This window comes from Toxotes jaculatrix, chromosome 6, assembly GCF_017976425.1.
Source record: "Toxotes jaculatrix isolate fToxJac2 chromosome 6, fToxJac2.pri, whole genome shotgun sequence".
Lineage (NCBI taxonomy): Eukaryota > Metazoa > Chordata > Actinopteri > Toxotidae > Toxotes > Toxotes jaculatrix.
Genome location: NC_054399.1, coordinates 27,032,036 through 27,044,628, shown reverse-complemented (window position 1 = coordinate 27,044,628; position 12,593 = coordinate 27,032,036). Strand labels below are relative to the sequence as shown.

At 45.3% G+C, this 12,593-nt stretch overlaps 2 pseudogenes; both read left to right on the top strand.

The window, feature by feature from the left end:
• The window catches only part of LOC121182861, a 178,289-nt pseudogene extending 175,837 nt beyond the window's left edge, over positions 1 to 2,452 (top strand).
• Positions 2,453 to 6,338: 3,886 nt separating this feature from the next.
• LOC121182860 overlaps positions 6,339 to 12,593 on the top strand; it is a 149,735-nt pseudogene continuing 143,480 nt past the window's right edge.

Here is a 12,593-nt window from a genome sequence, read left to right as displayed (position 1 = left end):
CCTGCAGGTCCAGCCGAGTCCAAGCCGACACCAGCGTCAAACCGAGGCAGCGTTTGGAGTTCGGATAGAGCGGTTGAACCACGAGCTTGCTGCCAAAACGCGAACCATTCGGGAGCTGAGCCGCACCGTGGAGAGGCTGCAGAAGGAGAGGAGGAGCATGCTGTCCATCCCCAACTCACGAGCAGAAACCCATTCTACAGAGACCAAACGGCAGCCAGGCCCAACAAAGACACCCTGCTCTGCTACTGCGAGAGAGACATGTGGAGTGGAGGAAACTTTCCCAGCTGCTCAGTATGAGAAGACCTACCAACCCACTGTCTTTGCAGGTGTGGACATTTTGTTATGGTCAGCTTTTACATGCTTCAATGGATACTGTGCCCTGACATTAAAAAGGAAAGGCAGAATGACTAAACAGCTGAATGAGATATAAGATATTTGGATATTTCATTTTAATGTTGTGTCCCTTTGACAGGGAGTCACATCTCTGAGGTTCTGCAGGAGAGCGAGGCTCTGAGGCAGCGCGTGGAGCTGCTGCAGCTGCAGAGTGAGCAGGAGAAGGAGGCGTTAAAGGCTGAGGCTGCGCAAGCCAAGGAGGAGCTCTGCAGGTATGAGCTTCTGTGCAAACACATACAGTAGATGTTTTTCCTGCAGAGCATCAGTGTGAGTGGACATCAGGATATAATGTGGTCTTTTAGGCTGAAGGAGCAATCTGCAGAGCAGCTGTCCTCTATGAAGGCCGAGCACCTCAGGGAGTTAGACCAGCTGCGTATCACCCACGCCCTGGAGGACTCGTCCTCAAAGGTTGCTGAACAGGCCAATCAGCTCAACACTCAGGAGGTACAGCAGAGGATCACTAACCAACCAGGCTCATTTCCACATCAGGAAATCCTGAACATGTTTCTGTTGCTTTAAACTTTACATGTACCTGCAGATAATGATGAGACATTTGCAAGACCAACTAAAAGAGCTGCAGGGAACTAAAGAGGCACTGGCAATATCCAGGACCCGAGAGAACGCTTTGCAGAAGCAGGTGAGCAGGAGGTGGAGAGTTGGGGATGGTTCACACAAAAAAACATGTTCTAGCAAAATAAAATCTGTAGACTCCAAGCACCAGATACACATCAGAATGCGCTTATGAAATGACAACACTATGTGCAACATATTTAAATGAAAGTAAAGTAAAGAAAAAGAAAATGTGAGGGAATGGGGGAGTTTGAGTGTATTAGCAGCATATTTTAGCAGCTGTAGCACCAGCTGGGAATATTCTTTTCTACAGAGGTCTAAAGTAGAAAGATCGTTCAGAAACAATATTTCCAAACATTTGCTATTTTGGTTTATAGTCTGTAACTCAAAGCTGCAATGTGTTTCCACACCTCTTCACACTTGGACTCAGTGCATTTGCAGATATGGGTGTTCCTGAGGTTTTCAATTCAATTCAATTTTATTTATATAGCTCCTTCCACAATCAAAATTGTCTCAAAGCTCTTTACAGAGACCCAGAGTCTGACCTCAGAGCAAGTACTTAAGGCGACAGTGGCAAGAAAAAACTCCCTGAAGATAGGACAGCTAGGAATGGAGGAGAGGAGGAGAAATGGCAATGGACAATGTTAGAGGGTCAGCATTTAGATTACAGTTAGTGGATAATGTGTGCTCTGTCTCTATTTCAAAATAAGTGTGTATCTGTTGCACTGAATTATCATGTTTCATTAGATCCAAGAGGGAAAAGTTAATTATTTTGGTTTGTATTTTTTTTTCTTGTCATTTTAACATGAAGTCACTGTTTCCACCTTGTGTATAGCTGACCAGACTGCTGAAAGAGCTGAAGGAAGCTAAAGAAGCTCAGAGCCCTGAGGTGAAACTCCTTTGTGGCCTGGAGAGGAAGATCCTCAACATGGAGCTCAGACACCAGCACAGAGAGAAGGAGCTGAAGCAGGTACCCAGGCCACACACCTTTACCTTTACCCTGTAATTGCTTGCTGCTTTATGAAAAGTCATTTTTTAGGTGCTTTTTGGGGCCGTTTTGGAGCTTTTTCTCTACAGAAACTCAACAAGCTATGACACAGAGCTTCCCATAACCTGCCTGGTTTTTCACAGTGTTTTACAAACATGCTGCCATACATTTGCTTATCAAATGAAAATTAAATCCACCAATTTGCTCATCGCTTGCTCCTGGAAATGTCACATGGTGTTGAAAGTACCAAGCCTACTCCCCACCATCTTACCTCAGTAACTGTGCCTGCAGGTGATTAGTGGGTCATGGCAGGTGCTGGAGGCTAATCAGCAGTCAGAGGTGGAGCACTGGAAGCATCTGGCTCAGGAAAAGAGCAGAGAGCTGGAGGCTTTCCGTGTGGAGCTCGATTCCATCCTGGACATCGTGAGACACCTTCAAAGACAAGGAGTGGTGCTTCCCACTCCTGACCCCCCACCCCCATTACAGCCCTCCCTCAGTTAGATCTGACTCGTAGAAGCCAGTGAAAACTTGTGCACTCTAGCTAAAGACAACAAAAGCAATACTCAGTGTCTCAGCCTGAGACTTGGTTCAGGTGAAAGGACTCTCCTTTGACAGGCAATGTCAATGGACATTTCTTTCTGTTCCAGACCAGTTGCAGACTCAACATTAGCAATAATTCATGTTTACATAACAAACAGACATAAGGCTACAAGCTGCAGAAACATTTGAAGCTGTGGCTCCGTAAGGAAAAAAAAACATTTGTTTTAATACATATACAAAAGCTACTTTTTTATTTAAATTATTGCAACTTAACTTAACTTAAGGTGTAGTGAAAATAAAGGGTTTTTTTTTTTCAAGTGTCGTCTAACTATGATTTATTGTATTCAGTTAATCTCAGAACCTCAGTCCTGACAGTGTAAACTGTTTAAGCAGTTTAATCCCCAGATTCCCCTTAATCTTAACGCAGAGGATTTATAACATCAGTGCAGTGATTTAGGACACAGGGAACATTTATTAAACAACTGCATCTTTCTTTAAGGTGCTTAACAGTTGCGCCTGTTACTGCTGCAGCAGAGGACATATGTCTGGCATGGGACATGCCTTCTGGGTCTGTTCCCTTTGAGGTTTTCTGGGCACATCCATTCAGTAGGTGACCCCATGGTTAGAACCAGAATCGACAGAAAAAACTACACCTCTGTCCTGGGAATGTCTCGGGTTCCTCCAGGAGGAACTGGTGAGACTAAAAGCTCAGGGGTCACAACGATTATCAGGAATTTATTAGGAAATTCCTCCATGGGGGACAGTGTCAGTCAGTCAAAACAAGCTCCTTTATCAGGAACCAGTTTGATACCCAATCTATTTCCTAAAACTATAAAAAGTAACCTATAAGTCATTTAAAATTCTTTGATCTCAGTGAACTAAACGTCTTCTTTTCCTGTGTTTAGTCACAAAGTGGTTCAGCATATTATCCATGTTAAGTTGGAATCAAACCAATGGTGTCTGCTAAGTTATCCCATCTGATGAGCAGCTGCTCTCAGCTCTCCAACTCTATGTGAAATCATTGTGGTTATTGGTGTTTCCTGCCACTCTCGTCCCGCCCATCTAGAATGATTGGCAGCTCTGGCTCTCCCAGCAGCAGGTCACCCTCTCCTACCGTTGAGCTCTGCTCAGAGCTCACACAGTTAGGGATGCTGAAGTGGGCCAGCAGGATCGCTTCTTTCTCCCTCCTGTTAGCTGCCACTTCCAGCTCCTGGAGGAGCAAACCGTCCCCCACCTCCAGGCTGCTGCTGGGCCTCCTGTTGGAGCCTCCTGATGCTCCTCCACCCACACCACCAGCTGACATCCACAGGGGTCTGGAGCTCACCTGACCCTCCTTGGTAATATAACACTGGAAGAGAGAGCAGGATGGGTCCAGATCTCTAGGCCGGGGAGGAGGGGCTCCACTGTTGAAGTTGGTGTCTGTGTATCCAATCACATGCAGGTGCTTCTCACATGGCTGTCCACTGCTGCACACATGGAAAGGAGAAGATACAAAGAGAGACAGAATGCAGTGTATGTTAATTTTATGATTCATTTGAACAGTACACCAATGGCCATTAGCTTCTGAAAACCAGAGCTGTAACTGATCTTTTGACCTACTGACTGTGGCAGCTCACTCTCAGTGTGCTGTCATTTTAAACAGTGTCCAGGCAAAACATATTGGAGTATGTTCCTCTGACATTAAAGGACAGATACACATTTTTTTTGAGTCTGTCTAAAACAATGCAGCTGTACTTCTGTCAGTTAAAAAATAAGGTCAGGAAAAATGGAACCAGCATGGTTTAAAACAAACAAGCTGTTATTTAACATGAAAAAGTTATGTCAGTCAAAGGTCACAGTCAAGTTGATATAGGCTGTTGAGGAGCAAGTTAATTTTACAATTCCTTGGGTTACTCCTGTTACAGCTCTTGTTGTCACAGGACTCCTTGTATTTCCACTAGACATTACTCTTCATATTCAAAATCCCACTGTAACTACAAAAATAACTAAATAGGGGGGCGGTAGTTACACTCGCAGCAGCAGTAGCACATGAACAGGAGAGCAGGAGGGGCAGAGAGAGAGCTAGGGGCTACAAGAAAAGACAACATCGACGCATTAGAAAGGTATAGTTAAATGAGTGACACCAAGGAAAGAAACAAAATCTGGAACCATTTCAGTTATACTGATAATACAAGGGCAGAGTGTAGTGTCTGCAAGAAAAGAATTTCATATAGAGCCGGCTCCACAAACAACCTGCACAGGCACCTGAGAATTGTTTGTTTAAAAGAAAAAAGCTGAAAGTTTAATATTGTTAAAATTTGAATTTTAAATATTTTTTTGTATTTTTTATTATTTATTTTTTATGTGGAGTAAATGAAGATTATTTATATATAAATAAAAAATACATTAGTAATTAATTCTTTACATATTTTTACATTATTATTGATAGTAAATTAAATAGTATGGCCTCAAAATGGGCAAAAAAAAAAAAAGGTCATAGTATAGTAAGGCTTCAAAATGGGCCAAAAAACGGTCATAGTATAGTATGGCCTCAAAATGTCATAAAAATGGTCATAGTATAGTAAGGCCTCAAAATGTCATAAAAATGGGAGTTGTTTCGACCCCCCTTTTTGTGGTACTTTTTGTGTAGCTGAAGTTGGTGTTTACGGTTGTTAAGAGTGTACAGGGCTTGGAGTTTTAACCAGGTTCAGTTTTGACCGATCCTCAGGCGAGCAAGATAGAGACATGGGACCTACCCCCCCATTTGTGTGTACCCCGAGGGTTAAATGGTTCATTCTTTTTTTGGTTTGTTTGAGTTACTAGTGCAGAGAGTGCTTTTGCTGCTGGTGCCACTGGTGTTGCTGAGTGGTGTCCTGTGAGGCTGGGTCCAAAAGGGGCTGCCCATAGAAGTGCAGCCATTATATGGAGGGAGCGGCCATATTGGGCTGGACCAAGTGGATGCCACATCATGGGGGGAAATTAGGGATTTAGTTTGTATAGTTGATTATTTCTTTAGACTGTTAGTTGTTGATTTGGATTGTTTAGTTAGTAGTTAAAGATATTCATTACTGACAGGCTGATTGTCTGGTTTTGTTTATTGTTGTCATGTTTGTTGTTTGTAAATCCCCCTTTTTGTTAGGATAATGGCCTTATCAACCATTATACATGTGTCCTTTGTTTTTCAGTGTGTAGGTCTGTTTGTCTTCTGTTTGTCAGTTGGTCTGTTCAGTTACTTGACTTTGTATTTCTTTCAGTATAGTTCTGTTAGGTTGAACTCTTTTAGGGATCCAAGTTTGTTATATTTTGGTTAAAATATTTCTTTGCATCTTTTTTGGGGTAAATAAAACCCTCTTTTTGAAGAAATTCATCTGTGGTCCTCGTGCTTGCCAGCTTGGTCCCTTACATTTGGTGGCAGCGATGGGATCAGCCAGTTGAGGACACAGGCATTTTTTTTACTTTTTTGTCTTCCCCTCCATTTTGTGAAGGCATGCACCGGGGAGGAAGAGTTGCAGGAGGCCCGGGAGATGGAACGAAAGGAGGAAGTTACACGGCAGGAGCAACGGTATGAAGCACTTCAAAATCGGTTCAGACTTTTACACACCCTTTGGAGACTCCTGATTCAGGTAACGATTTCCAGCAGGCCCAAGCTGCAGGCTCATCGGAGCCCAACTACTCTGCCAATAATCCATCAAGCCAGGTTCAATTATCTCACGAACCCAGACTAGAAAAATTAACAGAAAATGATGATGTTGAACACTTTCTCATTGCATTTGAAAGGATTGCAGCAGCATGTCAGTGGCCAAGATCTGACTGGGTTTTCCGACTCATTCCACTCCTGACTGGCAAACCCAGAGGAGCTTATGTTAATATGGATGTGGATGATTCCCTTGAATATGATGAGGTCAAAGCTGCTATTTCGAAAAAATATGATATTAACCTTGAGACCTACAAGCAGAGGTTCCGCTCTCTAGATGTCAGACCTGATGAGAGCCCCAAGGAGTTGTATGTGAGGCTGAAAGAGCTGTACGGGAAGCGAACCCAACCGCAAGGTAAAACTGTCCAAGAAATTGGTGAAATAATCATTATGGAACAGTACTTGAGAATGTTGTCTCCTGAACTCCAGGTTTGGGTAAAAGAGCATGGTCCAAAGTCAGCGGCTGAAGCTGCCACTCTAGCTGATGTGTTTGTGGCTGCTCGGAAAAAGAATCAGCCATGGAGTAACCATACCTGGAAGGCGGGGAAGGATAGCCGTAAGCCTGCACCCCCTCAACACCACCAGAGGTCATCAGCAGGCGTGGGTAAGCCTCCGGTAAGGAGAACCAACAGGTGCTATTGATTGAAGGGCTTCTAGCCAAACACCCATTTGTTATCTGTGTGGACAGGAAGGCCATATTAAACCAATGTGCCCAAAGAATCCAGCTAAGCTCACTCAAATGTGTTTTGTACCACGACAAAGTGTTGACATTAAGCCTCAGGGTAACCAATCCATGAAAACGACTGATGTAAAGATAAATGGAGAAAACCTCAGAGCCCTGATTGATACAGGCAGTACTCAGACTCTTGTATACAGAAAATATGTGTCAGCTAATACCATCTGCACTCTTGAGACAATCCCCATTTCCTGTGTACATGGTGATGAGAAGTCTTATCCCACGGCAGATGTTTATGTGGAAGTGCAAGGACAGAGCTATCTGCTAAATGTGGGAGTTACAGATAACTTGCCTTTTCCAGTGGTTTTGGGGGATGACCTGCCGGTGCTCTTTGATTTGTTGAATCCTGTGCAAAGCTGTAATGTTGCAGTCACCAGGGCACAGTCTCTAGGTCTTAGGGTTCCGGAGTTATGAGCATTTGAAGTTCCCCCATATAAGTGAGTTGGGAGAGTGAAAATTTGGGATTTAACCAGGGTCAGTTTTGACCGATCCTCAGCAGAGCAGGATAGAGACATGGGACCTTGTCCTACCCCCCCCCCCCATTTGTGTGCACCCCGAGTCCAACGGTACCACCCTTGAGTCTCTAGGACTTAGGGTTCTGGAGTTATGAGCATTTGAAGTTCTCCTATATAAGTGAGTTGGGAGAGTGAAAATTTGGGGTTTTAACCAGAGTCAGTTTTGACCGATCCTCAGCTGAGAAAGATAGAGACATGGGACCTTGTCCTACCCCCCCATTTGTGTGCACCCCGAGTCCAACGGTACCACCCTTGAGTCTCTAGGACTTAGGGTTCTGGAGTTATGAGCATTTGAAGTTCCCCCATATAAGTGAGTTGGGAGAGTGAAAATTTGGGATTTAACCAGGGTCAGTTTTGACCGATCCTCAGCGGAGCAAGATAGAGACATGGGACTTTGTCCTACCCCCCCATTTGTGTGCACCCCGAGTCCAACGGTACCACCCTTGAGTCTCTAGGACTTAGGGTTCTGGAGTTATGAGCATTTGAAGTTCCCCCATATAAGTGAGTTGGGAGAGTGAAAATTTGGGATTTAACCAGGGTCAGTTTTGACCGATCCTCAGCGGAGCAAGATAGAGACATGGGACTTTGTCCTACCCCCCCATTTGTGTGCACCCCGAGTCCAACGGTACCACCCTTGAGTCTCTAGGACTTAGGGTTCTGGAGTTATGAGCATTTGAAGTTCCCCCATATAAGTGAGTTGGGAGAGTGAAAATCTGCCTAAGTGTGAAAGGCCAAAAGTGTTCCCCCAGAAAGTGTTTAGGAACACATTTCAGAGCCCTAGGAGTGGTTTGGACCCCCCTTTTTGTGGTACTTTTTGTCAAGTTGAAGTTGGTGTTCACGGTTGTTAAGAGTGTACAGGGCTTGGAGTTTTGACTAGGGTCACTTTTGACCGATCCTCAGCGGAGCAAGATAGAGACATGGGACCTTGTCCTACCCCCCTATTTGTGTGCACCCCGAGTCCAACGGTACCACCCTTTAGTCTCCAGGACTTAGGGTTCTGAAGTTATGAGCATTTGAAGTTCCCCCATATAAGTCAGTTGGGAGAGTGAAAATTTGGGGTTTTAACCAGAGTCAGTTTTGACCGATCCTCAACGGAGAAAGATAGAGACATGGGACCTTGTCCTACCCCCCCATTTGTGTGCACCCCGAGTCCAACGGTACCACCCTTGAGTCTCTAGGACTTAGGGTTCTGGAGTTATGAGCATTTGAAGTTCCCCCATATAAGTGAGTTGGGAGAGTGAAAATTTGGGGTGTTAACCAGAGTCAGTTTTGACCGATCCTCAGCGGAGAAAGATAGAGACATGGGACCTTGTCCTACCCCCCCATTTGTGTGCACCCCGAGTCCAACGGTACCACCCTTGAGTCTCTAGGACTTAGGGTTCTGGAGTTATGAGCATTTGAAGTTCCCCCATATAACAGAGTTGGGAGAGTGAAAATTTGGGGTTTTAACCAGAGTCAGTTTTGACTGATCCTCAGCGGAGAAATATAGAGACATGGGACCTTGTCCTACCCCCCCCCCCCCCCCCCCCCATTTGTGTGCACCCCGAGTCCAACGGTACCACCTTTGAGTCTCTAGGACTTAGGGTTCTGGAGTTATGAGCATTTGAAGTTCCCCCATATAAGTGAGTTGGGAGAGTGAAAATCTGCCTATGTGTGAAAGGCCCAAAGTGTTCCCCCAGAAAGTGTTTAGGAACACATTTCAGAGCCCTAGGAGTGGTTTGGACCCCCCTTTTTGTGGTACTTTTTGTCAAGTTGAAGTTGGTGTTCACGGTTGTTAAGAGTGTACAGGGCTTGGAGTTTTGACCAGGGTCAGTTTTGACCGATCATCAGCGGAGCAAGATAGAGACATGGGACCTTGTCCTACCCCCCCATTTGTGTGCACCCCGAGTCCAACGGTATCACCCTTGAGTCTCTAGGACTTAGGGTTCTGGAGTTATGAGCATTTGAAGTTCCCCCATATAAGTGAGTTGGGAGAGTGAAAATTTGGGGTGTTAACCAGAGTCAGTTTTGACCGATCCTCAGCGGAGAAAGATAGAGACATGGGACCTTGTCCTACCCCCCCATTTGTGTGTACCCCGAGTCCAACGGTACCACCCTTGAGTGTCTAGGGCTTAGGGTTCCAGAGTTATGAGCATTTGAAGATCCCCCATATAAGTGAGTTGGGAGAGTGAAAATTTGTCTAAGGGTGAGAGGCCAGAAGTGTTCCTCCAGAAAGTGTTTAGGAGCATGTTTCAGACCCTTAGGAGTGGTTTGGACCTTTCTTTTTGTGGTACTTTTTGTCAAGCTGAAGTTGGTGTTTAGGGTTGTTGAGAGTGTACATGGCTTGGTGTTTTAACCAGGGTCAGCTTTGACCGATCCTCAGGGGAGAAAGATAGAGACATGGGACCTTGTCCTACCCCCCCATTTGTGTGTACCCCGAGTCCAACGGTACCACCCTTGAGTCTCTAGGACTTAGGGTTCCAGAGTTATGAGCATTTGAAGATCCCCCATATAAGTGAGTTGGGAGAGTGAAAATTTGCCTAAGGGTGAGAGTGTTTAGGAGCACGTTTCAGAGCCTTAGGAGTGGTTTGGACCCCTCTTTTTGTGGTACTTTTTGTCAAGCTGAAGTTGGAGTTTAGGGTTGTTGAGAGTGTACATGGCTTGGTGTTTTAACCAGGGTCAGCTTTGACCGATCCTCAGGGGAGAAAGATAGAGACATGGGACCTTGTCCTACCCCCCCATTTGTGTGTACCCCGAGTCCAACGGTACCACCCTTGAGTCTCTAGGACTTAGGGTTCAGGAGTTATGAGCATTTGAAGTTCCCCCATATAAGTGACTTGGGAGAGTTAAAATTTGCCTAAGTGTGAGAGGCAGGGGCGGAGCCAGGGGGTGGCCACGGCCACCATAGATTGATCTTCGGCCACCCTCCCACCACCGATTTACCGGCTTTTTTGGCGAAACCATCTCTGTACATCGGTGTTCCCACAGGGACGCAATTCAACAGTGCACCTCTAACGAGTAGATCTCCACCAGAACAGATGGTGGCAGTAATGCATTTAACCTGAATGTCAACTACCAACAGAATTGCAGGAGAAGAAGTAATTATTGAAGTTCACCTGGGGTTCCCCTCTCATTATCTATGCACTGTTTACTTGCATTACCAGTGAAGAAGAGTGGACTTTTCTCCGTTTCCAGAAGTCGGAGGTAAGTTTGATTTACTATGTGTGAAATGTTTATTGTCTTAATGTAGGCTATGAATAACTTGGCTATGCTGGGGTTGAAACAGATATGGCAAAGTTTGCTAATTGAGGCTTTTAACAGTATGAAAGTCGAAACAGTTTCACCGTGTCACTGCTATTGAAAAAAAAACAGTTACTACATGGCAGTCACTGCCTGTATAAGTCAGTGAGTGACTAAGAAACACCATTAAATCAGCCACCCCTGTGTAAGCAATGGTGTCAGTCTGGCCACCCCTATGAAAATTGTCTGGCTCCGCCGATGGTGAGAGGCCAAAAGTGTTCCTCCAGAAAGTGTTTAGGAGCACGTTTCAGAGCCTTAGGAGTGGTTTGGACCCCTCTTTTTGTGGTACTTTTTGTCAAGCTGAAGTTGGTGTTTAGGGTTGTTGAGAGTGTACATGGCTTGGTGTTTTAACCAGGGTCAGCTTTGACCGATCCTCAGGGGAGAAAGATAGAGACATGGGACCTTGTCCTAACCCCCCATTTGTGTGTACCCCGAGTCCAACGGTACCACCCTTGAGTCTTTAGGACTTAGGGTTCCGGAGTTATGAGCATTTGAAGATCCCCCATATAAGTGAGTTGGGAGAGTGAAAATTTGCCTAAGGGTGAGAGGCCAAAAGTGTTCCTCCAGAAAGTGTTTAGGAGTATGTTTCAGACCCTTAGGAGTGGTTTGGACCCCTCTTTTTGTGGTACTTTTTTTCAAGCTGAAGTTGGTGTTTAGGGTTGTTGAGAGTGTACATGGCTTGGTGTTTTAACCAGGGTCAGCTTTGACCGATCCTCAGGGGAGAAAGATAGAGACATGGGACCTTGTCCTACCCCCCCCAATTGTGTGTACCCCGAGTCCAACGGTACCACCCTTGAGTCTCTAGGACTTAGGGATCAGGAGTTATGAGCATTTGAAGATCCCCCATATAAGTGAGTTGGGAGAGTGAAAATTTGCCTAAGGGTGAGAGGCCAAAAGTGTTCCTCCAGAAAGTGTTTAGGAGCATATTTCAGAGCCTTAGGAGTGGTTTGGACCCCTCTTTTTGTGGTACTTTTTGTCAAGCTGAAGTTGGTGTTTACGGTTGTTGAGAGTGTACATGGCTTGGTGTTTTAACCAGGGTCAACTTTGACCGATCCTCAGGGGAGAAAAATAGAGACATGGGACCTTGTCCTACCCTCCCATTTGTGTGTACCCCGAGTCCAACGGTACCACCCTTGAGTCTCTAGGACTTAGGGTTCCAGAGTTATGAGCATTTGAAGATCCCCCATATAAGTGAGTTGGGAGAGTGAAAATTTGCCTAAGGGTGAGAGGCCAAAAGTGTTCCTCCAGAAAGTGTTTAGGAGCATGTTTCAGACCCTTAGGAGTGGTTTGGACCCCTCTTTTTGTGGTACTTTTTGTCAAGCTGAAGTTGTTGTTTAGGGTTGTTGAGAGTGTACATGGCTTGGTGTTTTAACCAGGGTCAGCTTTGACCGATCCTCAGGGGAGAAAGATAGAGACATGGGACCTTGTCCTACCCCCCCATTTGTGTGTACCCCGAGTCCAACGGTACCACCCTTGAGTCTCTAGGACTTAGGGTTCCAGAGTTATGAGCATTTGAAGATCCCCCATATAAGTGAGTTGGGAGAGTGAAAATTTGCCTAAGGGTGAGAGGCCAAAAGTGTTCCTCTAGAAAGTGTTTAGGAGCACGTTTCAGAGCCTTAGGAGTGGTTTGGACCCCTCTTTTTGTGGTACTTTTTGTCAAGCTGAAGTTGGTGTTTAGGGTTGTTGAGAGTGTACATGGCTTGGTGTTTTAACCAGGGTCAGCTTTGACCGATCCTCAGGGGAGAAAAATAGAGACATGGGACCTTGTGCTACCCCCCCATTTGTGTGTACCCCGAGTCCAACGGTACCACCCTTGAGTCTCTAGGACTTAGGGTTCCAGAGTTATGAGCATTTGAAGATCCCCCATATAAGTGAGTTGGGAGAGTGAAAATTTGGGGT